Source organism: Phyllopteryx taeniolatus, chromosome 13, assembly GCF_024500385.1.
Source record: "Phyllopteryx taeniolatus isolate TA_2022b chromosome 13, UOR_Ptae_1.2, whole genome shotgun sequence".
Classification (NCBI taxonomy): domain Eukaryota; kingdom Metazoa; phylum Chordata; class Actinopteri; order Syngnathiformes; family Syngnathidae; genus Phyllopteryx; species Phyllopteryx taeniolatus.
The window spans coordinates 21,278,550-21,297,861 of record NC_084514.1 but is presented as its reverse complement, the minus strand read 5'-3'; the positions used below and the strand labels follow the sequence as shown (position 1 = coordinate 21,297,861).

Genomic DNA, 19,312 nt, shown 5'->3' with positions numbered 1-19,312 from the left:
TTGTGGCAATTCTCAGAACACATCTGAGGTGTTCATCACTCAGCTGGGATCTGTAGGATGTTTTGTTGATGTTGATCACACTAAAAGTCTGTTCACACACATATATAGAGCCAAACACCACCAGCATCCTCTGTGCCATCTTCCAGATTTTTGGAAATTTGTCTGCGCTTAATGAAGCATAAAACTTATCCAGTTTGAGAGTTGAACTTCTCTTTTAAGACTGTATTACATTGGAGATCAATCAGTTCCATCTGCAGCTCCCGTGGCTCTGTTTCAGGGTCTTGTGTGACTGAATCTTGGATGGCAGTTTGTCAGATAAAGGTGTTTTACTGAGCCTGCAAGCTGGATTTTAACCGCTGAGCCGTAGCCATCATTTCCTGCGTTGATTTGCTGTTAGCATAATCAGCCTGCTTGGTAGAAAAGTGACAGCGGATGTTGTATTCCTCTAAAACCGCAATGGTTTCTTAACAAATTAGACATACAGCCTTTGACCGGACTTCAGTGAAAAAGTATTTCGTAGTCTATTCTATATTAAACACTCGGCACTCACTGTCGACTTTTCTTTTCTTTGGCCCACTCATGGTTGAAGAAGGGTTCAGAGCAGTAGCAGAGTAAAATCAGAACAGCCAAAGTCAAGTCAATGTATCACTGTACCTATTGCGCTACCTGATGGAACCGCTGGGCATTACAGGACAACCTGGCGGATCCACTCGGCATTACAGAACAAGGTCAAATGAATATAGTCATAATTTTCATATGATCTGGGCGATTCTGTACCAATCTTTGGCAGGCCGGATTGAAATGATCAATGGGCCGGATGTGGCCCCATATTTTCCCCACCCCTGGTCGAGCTATTTCACCACAAGTAACTTTACAACAGTCAAATCGTGTTCTTATTTGTGGACGGGGGACAGCTGGTGAGGACATCCAACAACTGACCAATAGGACAAGATGAGAGGACAGAAAAGCACAAGGCAGGACAGGACGTGGGGAATGAACGAGGCAGTGCTACTGATGAGTGGTGCGGTGGGATGCTTTTATAGCTTTTAAACACCTGTAAGAACCTGTGAAAGGATATCTTAATATAATCTGTATTATTATTAGTGATTCCAGTACAAACAATTAAAGCCTATAGCGTGTCTATGGAATTTATAGTGAATGAACATCATATCGAGCGGCACGGTGAACAACTGGTTAGCACATCTGCCTCACAGTTCTGAGGACCCGGGTTAAAATCCGGCCTCGCCTGTGTGAAGTTTGCATGTTCTCCCCGTGCCTGCCTGGCTTTTCTCCCACATCCTAAAAACATGAATGGTCGGTTAATTGAAATTTGCCCGTAGGTCTGAATGTGAGTGCACGATTCGCTGTTTGTTTATATGCGGCCTGTGATTGTCTGGCGACCAGTACAGGGTGTATCCCGCCTTTCGCCCAAAGTCAGCTGGGATAGGCTCAAGTAGGTCTGCGACCCTAGTGGGGATAAGCGGTATAGAAAATGAATTAATGAATGAACACCATATCACATGCATGTGAGTCAACTGGTGTATGGAGTTGCTAAGCCGGCACATTGGGGAAGGGTGGGCCCGGCCACCTCTACCCACAAGGGGGGGTCAAGGGTGGGCCATCCTGTGGGAGACCCAGCCAGGAGGATGCCACCCACACCCCAGGACCCAGGGCAGTCTCCCAGCCCAACTGAAGCGCCCTGACCAGTCCCAAAGGGAGGGGCAAGGGTACCGGACTCCCAGCCCCCACCCAGCACTCCCCATCTCTGCCACCACCCCTACCAATTCTGGAGTGGCCCCAACCACCAACAGGGCCCAACGCAGGAGCCAGCTCCCACCTGAAAAAGGTCACAGCCCACCAAAAGCGAGCCTATGTCAAGCACCTGCTGCGAGCAATGCCGGGCGAGGAGACCAGGAGAGGGGAGAGGAAGGCGGGGACCCAAGGGGAGGGTGTCAAGTCAAATCAAGCCAAGGGAAATGGGAATATCCACTACCTACCCCATTACTATGGTTACCAGGTCCCCTACTGGCAACCCTTATCCCTGTAACCTGGTGGGTTGTCGTGCATTAAAATTGGTGAGGCTGGTGGGGGTGAGGTGAGACGGTCACGGGGCAATGATGACCCGCAACCGTCACCCCAACCCAGGCCAACCAGCTCCCCAGAGGATGTGCGAATGTATGTATGTGGTGCATTAAAAATCCACGGGTGAAAGGCATGGCGGGCCAGAGAGCAGGCCGGAGTGCCATAACACCTGGCCAAGTGTCCTCCCCAGCCCGACACTGCCCTCTCTCCACCGATGGGTGTATGAGGCATTAAAATTTACTGGATTGTAAAGGCAGGAATTTCCCCATTATGACACTTTGTATGTACAACAATTGTCCAGACTACTTAATATAGCTAAACTGACACTAAATAATAGATTTAAAAAACAAAAGTAAAGTGCGTTGAAACCAGTTCAGGGTGTACCCCGCCTCCTGCCCGATGATAGCTGGGTTAGGTTCCAGCACGCCCGCGACCCGAGTGAGGAGAAGCGGGTCAGAAAATGGATGGATGGAAGCGTGTTGCGTTATAATCAGTAATCTTCTGTCACCGCAAATTTTATCACTTGTAGGATCGTTAAGAATATCAAATGTTACTTAAAATTTGGTTACGCAAAAAAAAAAACCAACAAAAAAAAAACATGCTGAAGGTTTGGAATCTGCAACAAATTATTTGTATTTAAATTATTTATTATACGAAAAATGATTGCAAAATCCCCCAAAAGCATTCCCTTACATTCTAAAAAATCATACACACTTTTTGTAATATATGTTAAAACTGTCTGTATGACCTGACAGTATAAATGATCTTTTGAAAACTAATCCTTCTCTGGCCCCATCTTATGCATTTAATTTTATTTTAATTATTATTTTAAAATTTGTCACGTCCCAACAAGAACAGCCTTGCAGAGACTGTTGTGGCAGAGGGAGGGACAGAAGAGTAATTTGCCATGTACGCATATGCACACTCTATCTGCTGCACACAGCAGCCTCTCACAAAAGGATTGCATTGAGTTTCTTGGCTGGATTATTTAGCTGGTTAGCAACAAAAGTCAAAAAGACGGAATTGGACAGCTCTCGATCAAGGGTAAACATGTAATGGTGGTGTCCGAGGCAGACGGCTGCATCACTGGGCATGGAACACATACTGCCAACATCATCATCCTCACCGGGTCGTCAGGCAAGTTTATCACCTCTCTTATATTTTAATTAATTGTACGTTCCAAAAGAGACAACATGAAACCAGTAACATTTGATGTTTGGCAATACTCCATCATGAATAAGCCATGCTAGCTTTGTTAGTTTGAAAACTCCCGTTCCCTTTAAGGGCGTTTAACACTGCACTTAGCACTGTCGGCCAAGCCATTCATTGTCGGCACAACTACGCAGCTCAGTGCTGTGGAAGCTTATGGCACACGAAAAGGCCGCTGTCATAGGTGTATTGTACGTGTTTAGGTTGGTTCAGCGTATAGGACTTGTCTCCATGCCAACTATACACAGACAGACTGTTACTGGGTCACTCAGAGTTCACTGATGCAAGTACAATTTTTATCTTTGTTTTTGGAGCAGTTAGGATATTATTGACACTTTGGCAGGTGTAGGAGCCTAGATTGCTTGGAAATGGAGTGTTCTAAAAGAAAGGTGGAAAGTTAAAATTGGCAATTCAAAGAATGGACTGCAACATTTGCAGTCATTGTCCCTCCAAACAGCACAAGACCCATGTGCTTAATATGCCAGTCGATTATCGTTATAATAAAGATTTCCAATTTGAAGAAACATTTCCTCAAAATTCAGAGGGAAGAACAAGAAAAATAAATGTACTGAAATGGTCATATGAATCTGCAAGCAGGATTCTTGTCACATCTGTAACACAATAACAAATAGCGACAGAGTGCTCACGAAGAGTGGGTTGGACTTTGGGTCCAAAGTCCAGGAGCCATTCTCAGATGATGAAATATATTTTTCAAAATGAACATTTGGGTTGATTTTAGCATGCCTTTATGTTTTGGAATTCCCGAGATACTTGATTCCCCTTTGGACAGAACTACGTTTTTGTGTTGATATTCAATTAAAAACGTGTTCTTAAGTCCCTCCTGATATAGTATTTGTTTTGGATTTATGACAGGGGTCGTTTTTTGTTTCATCCAGCTATTCATTTTCATGTAAAATGACATTTTATTTTAGTTTGTATTTTTGTTGTTTTGATTTGAAAAGGATATTTTGTTTTTAATATTACAGTATTATTGCATGTGGCCTGAGCAACCTCAATAAATGGACCTTTGACTCATTGAAAAAAAAATCTTTTTATTTGTATTTAAGTAACCCTGCCTCAGATGTTCCGTTGTGCTACTAATACTGAAAAGCTGTATTATAGCATATCCATTGAGGCATATTTAAATTCCAGTACTATTACCTTATTTCAGTCACTGCAAGGTTAATAAGGTTCACCCCATCAGCATGTATCATCAGCAAAATGAAATCCCCTCAATGTTCCACTTGTTTATGCCAACTTTCCACAGCGAACACTAAAAATTTGCCAAATAGGGGAATTCAGACAAAATAAATGTTGGATGAGTTAAATATCCATCACACAGAAGGAGTGTTGGTTTTATAAAAGCCAAAAGACCCTGTGAATTTGGGATGAATGTCGTCTGTGGCATCTATTTAAAAAATGTGCATCCTGGAAGACAAGTGCAAATAATTTTGGCCTATAAGGTGTTAAAAAGGAGGATGTTAAGCTTTCTGAAACAAGATGCAGACTATTGATGTGAACCAATCAAATAGTCTCCAGTGTAAAGATCACAGAGGTGACGAGAAGCAGGTACTCCGGTTATCAAGCATCTTGACAGTTGGCATGAGGAGCAGTCACGACGGCTAAAATCCAGTAACAAGCACAGTTATTATAGGATGTCAACAACAAAATACCACCAAAGGTAAAACTGAGTGCATCTTCACTGATGAATGATAACAGTCAGGGGAAGGGATAGATGTAAAAAATATTGGTATTCAGTACTGAAGTAAAAGTACTGATCATGCAAAAAAATAACTCTGGTAAAAGTAAAAGTACTGATGCCACTCCCTTACTTAAGTACAAGTATGAAAGTACACACTTACAAATGTACTTAGAAAAATTAAAAAGTAAATTGACATTTTTCAACACAATAATAAAATACATATCGTGAGATTTTTGTATCTCTCAAGATGATTGGCATGCTTGTCCTGGGGGCAACGATGGACAAAACAAATGAAAAGACAAGCATTTAGTTGTACTAGTGAAACAGAGCTACAGGATATACAACACAAAATAAATAGTACATAATAATAATAATAACAATAATAATAATAATAATCCATCCATTCATCCATTTTCTTCCACTAATCCGAGGTTGGGTCGCAGGGGCATTAGCTTTACCAGGAAAGCCCAGACTTCCCTCTCCCCAGCCACTTCCAGGGGGATCCCAAGGAATTCCCAGGCCAGCCGGGAGAAAGTGTCTCCAGGGTGTCCTGGGTCGTCCCCAGGGTCTCTTTCCGGTGGGACATGCCCAGAACACCTCATCAGGGAGGCGACCAGGAAGCATCCTAATCAGATGCCGGAGCCACCTCGTCTGGCTCCTCTCAATGCGGAGAAGCAGCGGCGATGCACCCTATCTCTAAGGGAACCCAAACTCGTGACCATAGGTGAGGGTAGGAACGTCGATCTATCCATCCATTTTCTTTCCCGCTTATCATCATTTGGGTCATGGGCTGCTGGAGCCTATCCCAGCTATCTTTGGGCAGGAGGTGGGGTACAGCCTGAGCCAATCGCCAGCCAATCGCAGGACACATAGAAACAAACAACCATTCATACTCACATTCACACCTACGGGCAATTTAGAGTCTTCAATCAACCTACCACGCATGTTTTTGGGATGTGGGAGGAAAAAAACCAAAAAGGGTGTGTATTCTGAAATGAACCCCAATGTAGAGGTGCCGAGCTGGGGGGGCGATAAGTATACCCACATCTGCTCTCCGCCTCTCATCTTGGGCAACTCCAGAGTGGAAGAGAGTCCAACCACTCTCTAGAGTACTGGTACCAGAGCCCAAACCGTGTGTGGAGGCATACCTGACTATATCCAGTCAGAACCTCTCGACCTCACACACCAGCTCTGGCTCCTTCCCTGCCAGAGACGCAACGTTCCATGACCTTAGAGCCAGCTTCTGTAGCCGGGGATCGGATAGCCAAGGTCCCTGCCTTCGGCCACTGCCCAACTCACACTGTACCCAACCCCTATGGCTCCTCCTTCAGGTGGGGAGCCCATGGGAAGGGGGACCCACATTACCCTCTGGGACCCATGGGTGCAGGCGCTCGCCTTCGAGCCCCACCTCCAGGCCTGGCTCCAGAGGGGAACCCCGGTGACCCGCCTCCGGGCAAGGGAAAACATTTTCCGTTTTTATCATCATAGGAGTCTTCTGAGCCATGCTTTGTCTGGTCCTTCACCGAGGACCTGTTTGCCATGGGTGACCCTGCCAGGGTCAAAGCATAGGATGCAGAACAGACACTCGAAACAACACACAAAGAAGCAGTATTGTAACAAAATTGTAAGAGCAAAAAAATATTGATGTGAGATAAGCGGTCCAGAAAATGGATGGATGGATGGAGAAAAAAAAAAAAACAATAATTAATACAGTGACAAGACAAAAGTCTGGGAAAGTTGCTGGTCAGGGTATGTGGCAGGGAACAACCCCAAGGCAAAGGGAGTGTCGCTTTTTGTCTGCTTTTTATTAATGCAACAAACAACCTCATTATCGTAATAAAACATGACAGCCTGTTACATGGCAAATTGGTGACGTGTGTGTGCGCGCGTGTGTCTGTGTGCAAGTGTATATAGCACCACTATAGCATATTGATTTTTTAGATAAATGGTGCTGATACTTTCATTAACAATTCGATCCTGACTGTCTTCAGTAATGGATATGATTCATTTTGAGTGATCACCAAATTATAGTAAAGCCAGTCAATGTTTTTATTTATGGGAGCTTTAAGGATTTAGGCACATCGATTGTAATGAGTCACATTTGAGTCAGATTGCTTAATTAGGACTCCGGAATTATTGTATAGATTTTAATAAATGTTTCTCAATTAATTACTTTCCATTACTGTAGATAATTATAATGATAGTAACATGTAGAATAAAAGTGTTATTATGGTTATGACTGTGTTTCAATTAGGCAGTTTCCTTTACAGCAGCCTCCTCCATCAAATTTCCACACAAAATATTGACCCCCAAAATCTGTAGGGAAAGAAATTATTTTTTTGGGGGGGGGCGGTATTCAACATTAAACTTCGCCTGTGGTTCTTGAGCACTTGCGTATGTGAGAAAGAGAAAAAGAGAGCTTGTGCACAAGGAGCTGCAACATACCTGGACAAAAAATAGTCACTCGAAATGTAGGAGCATTATTGTGCTGTGAAATTCCCACGCATTACTGATGAATTTTAATCACGCATTGGAGACGGGGGAACCTTGAGTTTGTTGTAACTGACGCCTACAAAAACCCACATCTGCAATGCTAATCGCACGGCAGCAAAAGGGCCCCACAGACTAGCCGCTTCTTCTCTGTCAAACTAAAAATTCATCTACTATAACAACTGAACAGTGTGTTACTTGCTGCATCTTTAATGTGCTCAGTGGGGCGACATCTGAACAAACACAAACATCTTCTTACTCACAAAATCTGGATTTAGACCAACATTGTCAACATACATTTGATGATTGTACAGATTTCTCATTTTTACCCATCTTTCACGAATAAAAATGAGAAATGTATGTGTACGACACACCTCTTTCATGTGCATCTAAAGTTGTGGCCAACACAACATGAAGCGGAACACACTCAAGACTGTAGAGATGATCATGGACTTCAGGAAACACCCTTTGTCACATCTCCCTCTCCACATTGTCCAACTGCTCTGTGTCAACCGTCAAGACCTTCATCTTCCTGGGAATTGCAGATTCTCACCACCTGAAGTGGGAGCCCAAAATGAACTTCATCCTGACAAAGGCCCAGCAGAGGATGCACTTCTTGCAGCTTCTGAGGAGGCAAGACCTGCCGCAGGAGCTCTTGAGGCAGTTCTACACAGCGGTCATTCAATCCGTTCTGTGTTCATCCATCACACTTTGGTTTGATGCTGCTACAAAAAATGACAAATCCAAGTGCAACAGACAGTTAAGACAGCTGAGAGGATCCTCGGTACCACCCTACCCACTCTTGAGGACTTGCATGCAACAAGAACTGGACTCGCCACACCCTGAACACCACCTTTTCCAGCTCCTTTCTTCAGGTACGCCAAAAGCCCCTTCCCCCTTGCCATTAACGTCTTAGACAGTTGACTTATAATACTGCATTTATTATTGTAACCTCGTCACTCTGCGTTACTTACATAACTGTTGTTGAGCAGTGTTACCGCACTACTGGTCACTTTAAATTGCTTGACGACGCTTCATCATATGCACTTTTGTTGATTGTGCAAATTACACAATGGTTGTTGCATCAGAATTACTGCACGAATGGTCACCTTATATTGCATAACGACTCTTTGTACTTATGTGTTTATGTCCTAAATGTACTGCATATTTTGTGATAGTGGCTTGCTTGCTGTAGCACTCGAGTGGCTCGAAATACCAGAGACAAATTTCTTGTGTCTTTTGACCATTCAGTACTTGGCCAAAAAAGATGATTGTGAAGTGTGGAATCTCCCTTTCATTTATGCCTATGGTGTGTGTGTTCCCTGGGGGGGTTACAATAGGGTTGTTGTTGTTTTTGGTGTTGTTGTTGTTGTTGTTTTTGCTAGGTATGGCTGGTGAACTATCTACCGTTCTGCATACCAACCAGTCAGTTGCAGTCGTCATGACTGGAGCATTGAACGTTAGCCTTATTAAATACAGAATGAGCTTTTGAAAACCGCTAATGCCTTAAATATGATTGGGGACCTCTTTTATCTACATCCCCTCCAACGATCGTTCATGTGATCCCATATAATAATGATGATAATAAAAACAATAATGGTTTCCATTAATGGATTTCTGCAATGATTAACATGCGCCCCAATCAAATTCACCAAAATCACGAGACCGCTTGTGCCAAAACATAGATGTGGGTCTTTGTCGGCATAAGTTTAGATGGATTTTGTGACACAAATTTTTCACTCCACCATCCACCATCTCCAAGGGAAAAGCACAGTATGGCGCATGTGGTCTGCCAAATTGGCAAAACACGCAGCGTGTCTTGCGCTTGCATGAAAATCAAGATACGTCAGTTTTTACACTCGACCGCAGCTGCGCCATCTATGAAAAAAAAAAGCCCAAACGGTAAATAGGAAGACTCTCCACTTAAAAGGTTAGAACTAAGGAAGCCTTTTGGATCAAGTGCAACAATCTGCAACAAAACAAGAAGAGTACAGTTGCCTTGGTTCAATCATTGTGGATTCTGTGTCGTCAAGCAGCCTGACCCCAGATCTTCCCCTAGCCTAGCTGCCAAGTCATGGGTGGAAAAAAAATCAATGTACAGTCTCATGTAAACTAACCACACTGTCACAATCTGAAACTATTCTGAATGGCTAGCTTGCAGGCATATTTTCAGAAATTGATGGCTAACAAAAGATTTACTTCTTACTTCATACACACATTTGCTCATCCAATAAGCAGCCGGGTTAGATGTGTGATTGACAGCCAAAGGGAGAGGGCTAATGTAATGGCGGCGCCCATGTCTGCTTTGGCTCATTGCAGTTTTGCCAAACTAGGACTAAACACACTTGGATGGATTAGCTGTAAGATGTTTATTGTATTTTTAAGGGTACATAAATGTTTCAAAATGTTTGCAAGATTTTGAAATGCAATGAAATTATTTTGGCATCACAGTTTGTCGAATATTAATGGTTTAAACTAGGGCTACACAATTCATGGAATTTTAACCGTGATCGCAATTTTGTTTGCCACGTTTAAATGAGCCTGATCGTCAGCGATTTTTTGCCTTTAAAATGCAGGCACTGCTGCATATGAAATGTGTTTCATTTGTAGCCATGCCCGCAACCTAGTCAGGCAGCAAAAAACAAAAACAAAAAAAAAACGTAAATACAGAGGAAAATCACAACTGTCGAGTTCTTTGCAGTTTGTGACCGTGCACGACTGACCAATGAGCAAGCAGAACAACAAAAACGTACCCGCCCTTGACAATTCACTGTATTGACGACGGGGATTTTCAAATGAAAAGTCAGTACTTACAGCCTAATGTTATTGCGTTTTATGCATTAACTGTATTTACAGTACTTCCATTAGTTTGCAATTTGTGATTGCACTTTATAATAGCATATTTATTCAGTTAGCACTTGGTAGAGTCAAATTTTTTTGGGTGTACATTTATCTTTTATGATTAGCAGTTATTCTTATTTAAAGATTCATTTTGCCCTGAAAACTGTTATGTATTGTTTGTTGAAAAGCCGTCCAATAAAAATAAAGCTTTTTTCCCTAACATGAGGAATAATCCTGATTAATAATCACGATTACAATATTGATCTCAATATTGATTACAATATTGATTATTTAGACCATAATAGTGCAGCCCTAGTTTAAACTATTAATATTGGTAATTAAAATCACTTTCAGGAGAGTGCCGTTTATTTGTGCCTAATAGTGGGGGTCCAGTCATTTGTGAAAACAGATTTTGATTTTATTTTTTATCCAAGAAGAGATTCCACTGTATTTGACTGAATGCCATCATGGCTACGAGTTTTTATTTTGGCTCCGTATCATAACCGTCAGGCCAACACTGTTTTGGGGTCTATTTTGAGAATACTTCTAGAAAGCATTTACAATCACCCAATAAGCCATACCAATTCAGAAATCTATTTTCTCTCCACTTTATTTCATTTTTCTGTCTTCAATGGAAGTTGCGCTAGTGATGTAGGTATTTTTTGATTGGATTTCATCTTTTCAGAAGCCATGTCGGTATTCTAATTGAACTCTTCTGATTTAACCGTAGTTCTTGACAGTTTTGTCAATATGATTCTCAGGGTGGAAGCACATTTTTTTTCTCTGCAAAACAGTATGATCGATTAAAATGAGGGTTTACATTGTCCTTGCTCACAGACCTGCAGGGGATTTCTAACAGTCAAGATGCACACACAAAAAAGAAAAGAAATGCTGTTAAAGCACACCTGTCTAGACTTCTGATTTTCTGTTTAGGTTTTGTTTATCAATTACATTTTGGTTCGATCCATCCTGTTTTTCCTGTCCTTGCATTGTGCTTCTTGTTTTCTGATGTGAATTGATTTCAGCTAGTCTCATCAGTCAGGCCCTAACGTGTCTAGACAATTACTGGCAGCCTACGTTTATGTCCATGTTATTGTTAACTTGCCTCGTCTTTCTCTTTGGTTTGGGTTAGGGTTGTGATCTGTGTCTCTTCTGCACACATCAATTCAGTACACTTTCAAACTTTTTGCATTTGCATGGAGAGTACCATAGACTGGATTATGTTACAGTTGCGGTACCATAACACAGTGGTTGGGTATCAAAATGGTGGATGAGACAAACTGTGGTCTGTTGAATATTTTTCGTCATCTTGTCATAATTAGCTTACCTTGAGCAAAAATGAAAAATGGTGGGTCTTCACCATAACTGTATATTGTTTCATGGTGTTGAATTATTATTTGTCATTGGTCATTGGTGTGTTACACTGCGCACAATTGATCAGCTATCACACTAGTTACATAGCTACTTATACACCCATTAATGGAAACTTTGGCACTTAAATCATTGCATTACAAATCCAGTCAACGGTTTTCTAAATATACATTTGTGAGAAATTTATAGTGCGTCACATAGATAACTTGCATGGTGCTGATGTGGGATCAATTCCCACATAATGTCATATTCATAAACCCTGTGATTGACTGGTGGTTAGTCCCGTGTGCATTCAGATGGCTACTACCTTCCCTGTAACCCTGAACAGGATAAGCTGTACAGCAAAAAAAAAAAAATGGATCAATGGAATTTGTGAATTTATTATCTGGGAAAATGTTTTTTGACACGCATTCAACAAGTATTTGCAGTGAATCAGAACCATTGTTTTGTTCAAGAAAGACTGGGTGTGGTTATCATAATTACTATAAAAAATAAAAATCAAGTATTCTCAAATATCAAATCAGCAGCCACAAAAAAAATACTACTGGTAATATTTGTAATTATAATATATTTCATCCTTATTTTGTAATATTGTTTTCAAACCCTTACAAGCAGACAGAGTGCGAGATGCACTTTTATTGCATTGAAAACTAAACTGACCAGTCAGCAAACAGAACACACACAGCATACAATAAGTCCCAAATTGCTTTGCAATAGCTGGTGCTTGTCACATAGAATGCTTAACACTCTGACAATCTACATAAGAATACAAAAGAAACTATCAGCACACTTTATTATTTTGCCTATCCCTAAACAGAATACAATTTGAAACCTCTGTTCGTGTATTCTGCATTAACACCAGACGAGAAGCAAACATAGAAAATGGTCTGCTCACAAAAAGTCATTTTTAAATTTTATTATTATTTTACAATTGTAAGATTAGAGTTCATATTTCTCGATCAAGCCAGATATTATGTAATCACACGTGTTGACAAAAGTCAATGGTGATTTTCTGGGGGTAGGGGGTGTGATATGATTTAGATTATTTGAGATGGTTAATAAACATTATATTGCATATTCACAGGAATAGTGTGTGGCAGGTCCATTGTTGAAATAAGATTTGCAAGTTCATTGAATTACTGGTATAATTCTTGGAAAATGAATATACAATGATTAATAGGCGAAACCCCTCGTAGTAAAAAGTGGCATTGATTTCCTTTTTATTTTCCAACACTGGCACCATCTGAGAACAGAAAAAGTACCAAGATGACAACAGCAGCTTTGAGTGCAGCTTTTTGGCAGGGATGGTAGCTCATTAGTTCAGCCATAAAGTGCTTTTATTTGGATACAGGCTGCATCGAATATAAGCAAATGACGCAAAGAATCTATTCAAGAACAACTAAAGGATGATGTCGTGCAATGAGTTCTAATGCGTGTCTGATGATAGTGGGAACAGCCTCTCGTGACAGAAATATAACCACGGAGATAAGTTGCTGGGAATGGGAAATTTAAAAAAAAGAATAATAATAAAAAAAAGGTTGCGTGTGAAGGTTGAGGAAACCAGAGAGCGAGGCAAGCGCAGCGGGGAGAGGAGAAAACAAACAATAGGATAAGGGAAACGCGCCTACCTGCCCTTCTTCCCTCCATCATCTCCTTCCCATCCCCCTTTCCCCCTGAACAAGGGAGACTTTTCTCTTCTCCGCTCATCTCTCCCTCTCGCACCCTCTGGTTTCGCACCGTCTCCGGGGACCAAACACACCCCTGTCAGGTTGCCATGGAAACGCCTCACACACGCTCTCACGGCCCCCACTCCCTCTCTTTATCTTCCAGCGGTAATGCCTGCATCCTCACTCTCCTCCATTAGGATCCTTGTCGTTCAGAGACAGCAAGGTTGTCAAAGCCCTGATGTACCACAAAGTCCCTGCACTTGAATACATTTGGCCAAAGGGAAAAAAAAAAAAAGGAGCTAAAAAGCTACATGTTTGCACACTATTATCACGGTTAATTCATCCATTTTATTTCTAATGTAAGCGTTGCTCTGCCTTCTAAAGAGGAGAACAATTGGACTGAACTTACACACAATTACTCATAGCACTCCGTTTCCAATTGAAGCTCTGGAAGTGAGACGGGAGGCAGTAGCTGAGTCCCTCAGCTGGGACGTAACTCATGTATAATTCAGTCCTATTTCTCCTGCTTAAAGTCAGCATTGAGGTAAGTTTTTTTTTTTTTTTTTTTTTTTTTTTTTAAACCAATGCTTTTAGATCGTGGTGCACTCAGGGGGGGGGGGGGGTGCTACAAAAAAAGGACAGTGCTACTGTGCTGCAAGGCCACTTTGACTCACACCACGGCACCAAGTTCATATGTGTTATCTGGCAGTGCATCTTAGGGACCACCTTGTGGAGTATTCTCGCTGTCATCACGCCATTAGCTGCACTAATCATTGAGGACTCCCCTCACATTTATCTCTCTTCGTCCATTAGCCAACATTTAAACCTTCTTCTCCCCTGACTGATTGCTTTTCAAGCCAGAGATGCCTGAAAAAGAAAAGTGTCATCACACACTAAAAATCCCACGGTGAATGCATTGCATTCTCTTCCAAACTCATCAGGGCTATGATAATATTCATTTATTTATTATGTAGTGAATTACACCTTGTGGCCAGAGAAAGACTAAAGGTATTATTAGTACTGCTGATATCTTTTTCCTGTGAGTTAACAGTCCATTGACAATGAGTCATGCTGGACACGATTGTCATTTATCTTGGCTTGAATATTGAAACAAATTCTGAAAGGACATGAAGAGAATTGAACACAGTCCAAAGAGTTTCACGAGTCTTACCTTGTTACCTGCTCCTTCACATGTCGAAATCCACCTTTACATCGCAGAAGCAGAGTCCAAGGCGCGCATCACACACACACACACACACGCACACACACACACACACTGTAACTGACACACACTTGCACAGACTGCAATCATCTGTCTGAATTGGTCTCCTTGCACTTCCTTGGAAAAACTACCTGCACAAAAATATTTTTTTCTTGGATTTATTTTCTCGTATGTGGTCTTCTCCTCAGTTGCCCTGCAGCTCATCCCTCCCGGAGGCTGCTCCACATTTTGCGAGGTTTCCACACAGTGCTGGATGGCAGTGGGGAGAAAGAGAGAGTCAGAGAGAGAGGGGGAGAGAGAATTATCAAACCAGCAGCAGCAGGAAGACTGATGTGTTTATACCTTCAGAGTAAAAGCCTAATTTCAAATGAAAGTCCATTCATAAATGCACAATAGCTTACGTTGAAGTTATATTTTTACAACTAGTATTGGGGAGTAATTTATTACAGGTAGCGAGATTATGTATTTTTATGACAAAATGTATATAATTGTAATCCATTACATTACTGGGAGAAAATGTATAATTAAATTACAGGAAATGTCTTCGATTATAATTTTTATTAAGCAAAAGCTCAGATTTTTTCATATCACTTCCTCCTTTTAAAGGTGGGCTTGTCATGTACCATTCGGCTCCAGTCTCAAACATGACATATTTTGTCAAACATGAAAAACAGGTCCTAGGTGAGAGACCAGACAAAGCACGGCTCCAAAAACACCTATGAAGAGCAAAATATATGGATCTAGGTTTCCCTAGCCCGGACACGGAGCCAGGCCTGGAGGTGGGGCTCGAAGGCGAGCACCTGGTGCCTGCACCCATGGGGCCCGGGCGGGCACAGCCCGAAAGGGTAACGTGGGTCCCCCTTCCCATGGGCTCACCACCTCTGGGAGGGGCCATAGGGGTCGGGTGGAGTGTGAGCTGGGCGGGGGCCGTAGGCGGGGACCTTGGCGATCCGATCCTCGGCTACAGAAGGACACACCTCTAGAGGCCACACCTCTAGGGACGTGGAATGTCACCTCTCTGGCAGGAAAGGAGCCCGACCTGGTGTGTGAGGTTGAGAAGTTCCGACTACATATAGTCGGGCTCGCCTCCACACACAGCTTGGGCTCTGGTAACAGTCCTCTTGAGAGGGGTTGGACTCTTTTCCACTCTGGAGTTGCCCACGGTGAGAGGCGCCGAGCCTCTTACCGTGGGCAACACCATGTTCAAGCATAAGGGTGTCCACATGTACACTTGGCACCAGGACACTCTAGGTCGCCGTTCGACTTTGTGGTTGTGTCATCGGACTTGCGGCCGCATGTCTTGGAGACTTGGGTGAAGAGAGGGGCGGAGCTGTCAACTGATCACCACCTGGTGGTGAGTTGGCTCCGATGGTGTGGGAAGATGTCAGTCCGACGTTGCAGGCCCAAACGTATTGTGAGGGTCTGCTGGGAATGTCTGGCAGAATCCCCTGTCAGAAGGAGTTTCAACTCCCACCTCCGGCAGAACTTCACCCATGTCCTGGGGGAGGTGGGGGATATGCTCCGCACCTCTATTGCTGAGGCGGCCAACCGGAGCTGTGGCCATAAGGTAGTCGGTGCCTGTCGTGGCGGCAATCCCCGAACCCGTTGGTGGACACCAACACTGAGGGATGCCGTCAAGCTGAAGGTCCTATCGGGCCTTTTTGGCTTGTGGGACTCCTTAGGCAGCTGATGGGTACCGGCTGGCCAAGCAGAATGCGCTGAGGCAAAAACCCGGGCATGGGAGGAGTTCGGTGAGACCATGGTGAATGAGAACGGGTGGATTCAAGGAAATTCTGGTCCACCCTCCAGCGTCTCAGGAGGGGGAAGCAGTGCACCCTCAACACTGTGTATAGTGCGGATGGGGCTCTGCTGACCTTGACTCGGGATGTTGTGAATCGGTGGGGAGAATACTTCGAAGACCTCCTCAATTCCATTGACACGCCAAGCCTTGAGGAAGCAGAGTCTGGTTTCTCTGAGGCAGGCTCTCCTATCTCTGGGGTTGAGTTCACCGAGGTGGTTAAAACGCTCCTCGGTGGCAAGACCCCGGGGGTGGATGAGATTCCTAAAGGCTCTGGATGTTGTGGGGCTGTCCTGGTTGACACGCCTCTGCAGCATCGCGGGGACAGTGCCTCTGGATTGGCAGACTGGGGTGGTGGTCCCCCTTCTTAAAAAGGAGGGTGTGTTCCAACTACAGTGGGAGCACACTCCTCAGTCTCCCTGGTAAGGTCTATTTAGGGGTGCTGGAGAGGAGGGTCCGTCGGGAAGTCGAATCTCAGATTCAGGAGGAGCAGTGTGGTTTTCTTCCTGGCCGTGGAACAGTGTACCAGCTCTTCACCATCGGCAGGGTCCTCGAGGGTGCATGGGAGTTCGCCCAACCAGTCTGTGTTTTGTGGACTTGGAGAAAGCGTTCTCCCTCGTGGAGTCCTGTGGGATACCGAACCACCTGATACGGGCTGTTCGGTCCCTGTACGACCAGAGTCAGAGTTTGGTCCTCATTGCCGGCAGTAAGTCGGACTCGTTTCAGGTGAGGGTTGGACTCCGCCAAGGCTGCCCTTTGTCACCGATTCTGTTCATAACTTTTATGGACAGAATTTTTGGCGCAGAGGGGGTCCGGTTTGGTGGCCTCAGAATTGCATCTCTGCTTTTTGCAGATGATGTGGTTCTGTTGGCTTCATCAAGCCGTGATGTCCAACTCTCACTGGAGTGGTTCGCAGCTGAGTGTGAAGCGGCTGGGATGAATATCAGCACCTCCAAATCTGAGACCATGGAAAAGGGTGGAGTGCCCTCTCCGGGTCGGGGATGAGATCCTTTCCCAAGTGGAGGAGTTCAAGTACCTTAGGGTCTTGTTCACGAGTGAGGGAAAAATGGAACGGGAGATCAACAGGCAGATCAGTGCAGCGTCTGCAGTGATGCGGACACTGTGGCAGGACAAGGAGCGAGCAAGAAGCGGGAATGGGAGCAGGTGAAGTTGCTTGGCGGCGCGGCTGGAGCAGGCAGCGAGGCGAGGAAGGCACGGGAGGAACGCTGGAGACGGGAAAGAACACAATCGGGTGAGGACGGTAGCGGGTCATAGGATAGTTACTGTCCTACCACAAAAACCCCGGAAGTACGAGAGTCGGCTGGTGAGTCACAGACAAGTGTCAATACTCAGGTGAAGGCTGTAGATCTTGACAGGCTTTAAATGCAGGCAGTAATCAGTGCTGCTTGAAGACAGGTGCGCTGCACAGGTGATGCTGATTTCTAGGGGGGTAGAGGGGAAGAGGGAGAGACAAGGCCACCCAAGCTCCAAAAGAGGAACTGCAGGGCATGGATCATGACAGTACCTCTCTCTCAATGGACGCCCCGTGGCGTCCCACCAGGTTTCCCCAGGTGAGCCGCATTAAAGTCTCTAATAAGGGAGTCGTCCAATATGAGCTTGCATGAAATCTAGGATCGCTCTTCAGGGCCATATCCCTCCCAGTCCACCAAAAATTCAAATCCTCTGCCCCGGGGCCGCACATCCGTAAAGGCCAGATGGTCATCGATGACACGGGGGATTGGAAGGGGTATGGCCGGAGGGCTTAACTGGTGGACACCGGTTTAAGCAGAGACACATGGAACGTTGGATGGATTTTGAGGGATTGGGGGAGTTTTAACTGAACCGAGGTGGCATTAATGAGTTTGGTGATAGGGAATGGACCAATGTAGCAAGGAGTGAGCTTACGGGATTCAGTTTGGAGTGGAATATCACGGGAGGGGAGCCAAGCCATCTGAGATCGAAGAAGATCCGCCAGCCGCTTATTTTTCTCCATCGAGCGAGTTAAAGCAGCCCTGACGTCCTTCCACACATACTGGACCCGTCGAAGATGCTCCTTTACCACAGGAACCGCCACTGTATGCTCCTGATCTTTGAACAATGGAGGTTGGAAACCATAACATGCCATAAAGGGAGTCATACCTGTGGCAGAGCTGGTGAGGGAGTTGTGGACATATTCCACCCATGGGAGGAAGGTGCACCAGGAGGCAGGATGGCGAGCAGCAACGCAACAAAGAGTGTATTCCAGGTTTTGATTTGTGAGGACGTCAGAGCCTGCAGAATCGGGTACGAAGAGTCAGTTAGGAGGTCCGGTCTTGGTATCCGAGAGAGTCTTCTGAGCCTCTTAAACCACCTGTTCGATTTTCCAAGTGGCTGCTCCAACGAAGCACGAGGAAGGGAGGATAGATTCTGGTTCAGTTGGGCTGGAGGGTTTTGCATACACCCGGGAGAGGGCATCAGGCTTGCCATTGAGTGAACCAGGGCGAAAGGAGAGGCAGAAATTGAACCGGATAAGAAATAAAGCCCAACAAGCTTGCCGGATTCAGCCACTTGACGGAACGGAGATAAGCCAGGTTCTCGTGGTCAGTCCATCTTATAAAGGGTGTAACGGTCCCCTCCAAACAGTGTCTCCACTCTTCTAGGGCCCAAACGATGGCTATCAGCTCACAGTTTCCGACATTATAATTTCGCTCGGATGTGGACAGGCGACGGGAGAAAAAGGCACAAGGATGAAGCTTTTTGGGCAAATTCATTACTTTTAAATTAATAAGTTCATTAAACTACATTTTTGTACATGATATAATAGTATAAATGAGGGGAAAAAAAATTTTTTTAGTAGGAAAAGTAGAGTTTGTTTGATGAAATAGCATGTTCCAGAGTCCAGAGACCTTTGTGTCATATTCCTCTTCAAGTTAACACCACTGCCATCATGT

The 19,312-nt window shown here is 44.2% G+C and overlaps 1 protein-coding gene across 3 annotated transcripts in view; it reads right to left on the bottom strand.

The window, feature by feature from the left end:
* The window catches only part of lingo2b (leucine rich repeat and Ig domain containing 2b), a 64,781-nt gene extending 45,795 nt beyond the window's left edge, over nt 1-18,986 (bottom strand). Inside the window, exons 1-4 of one of the 3 annotated variants that reach the window (XR_009791603.1) lie at nt 18,733-18,986; nt 18,288-18,653; nt 14,534-14,833; nt 7,711-8,208 (exon numbers count right to left, since the gene is read on the bottom strand). The gene's annotated coding sequence lies outside the window, so the exon portion shown is untranslated. Of the gene's footprint in view, nt 1-7,710; nt 8,209-13,323; nt 13,462-14,533; nt 14,834-18,287; nt 18,654-18,732 lie in introns of those variants that run through there. The other 2 variants (XM_061795967.1, XM_061795968.1) reach the window with 2 other exon arrangements.
* Between the last annotated feature and the right edge of the window lie 326 nt (nt 18,987-19,312).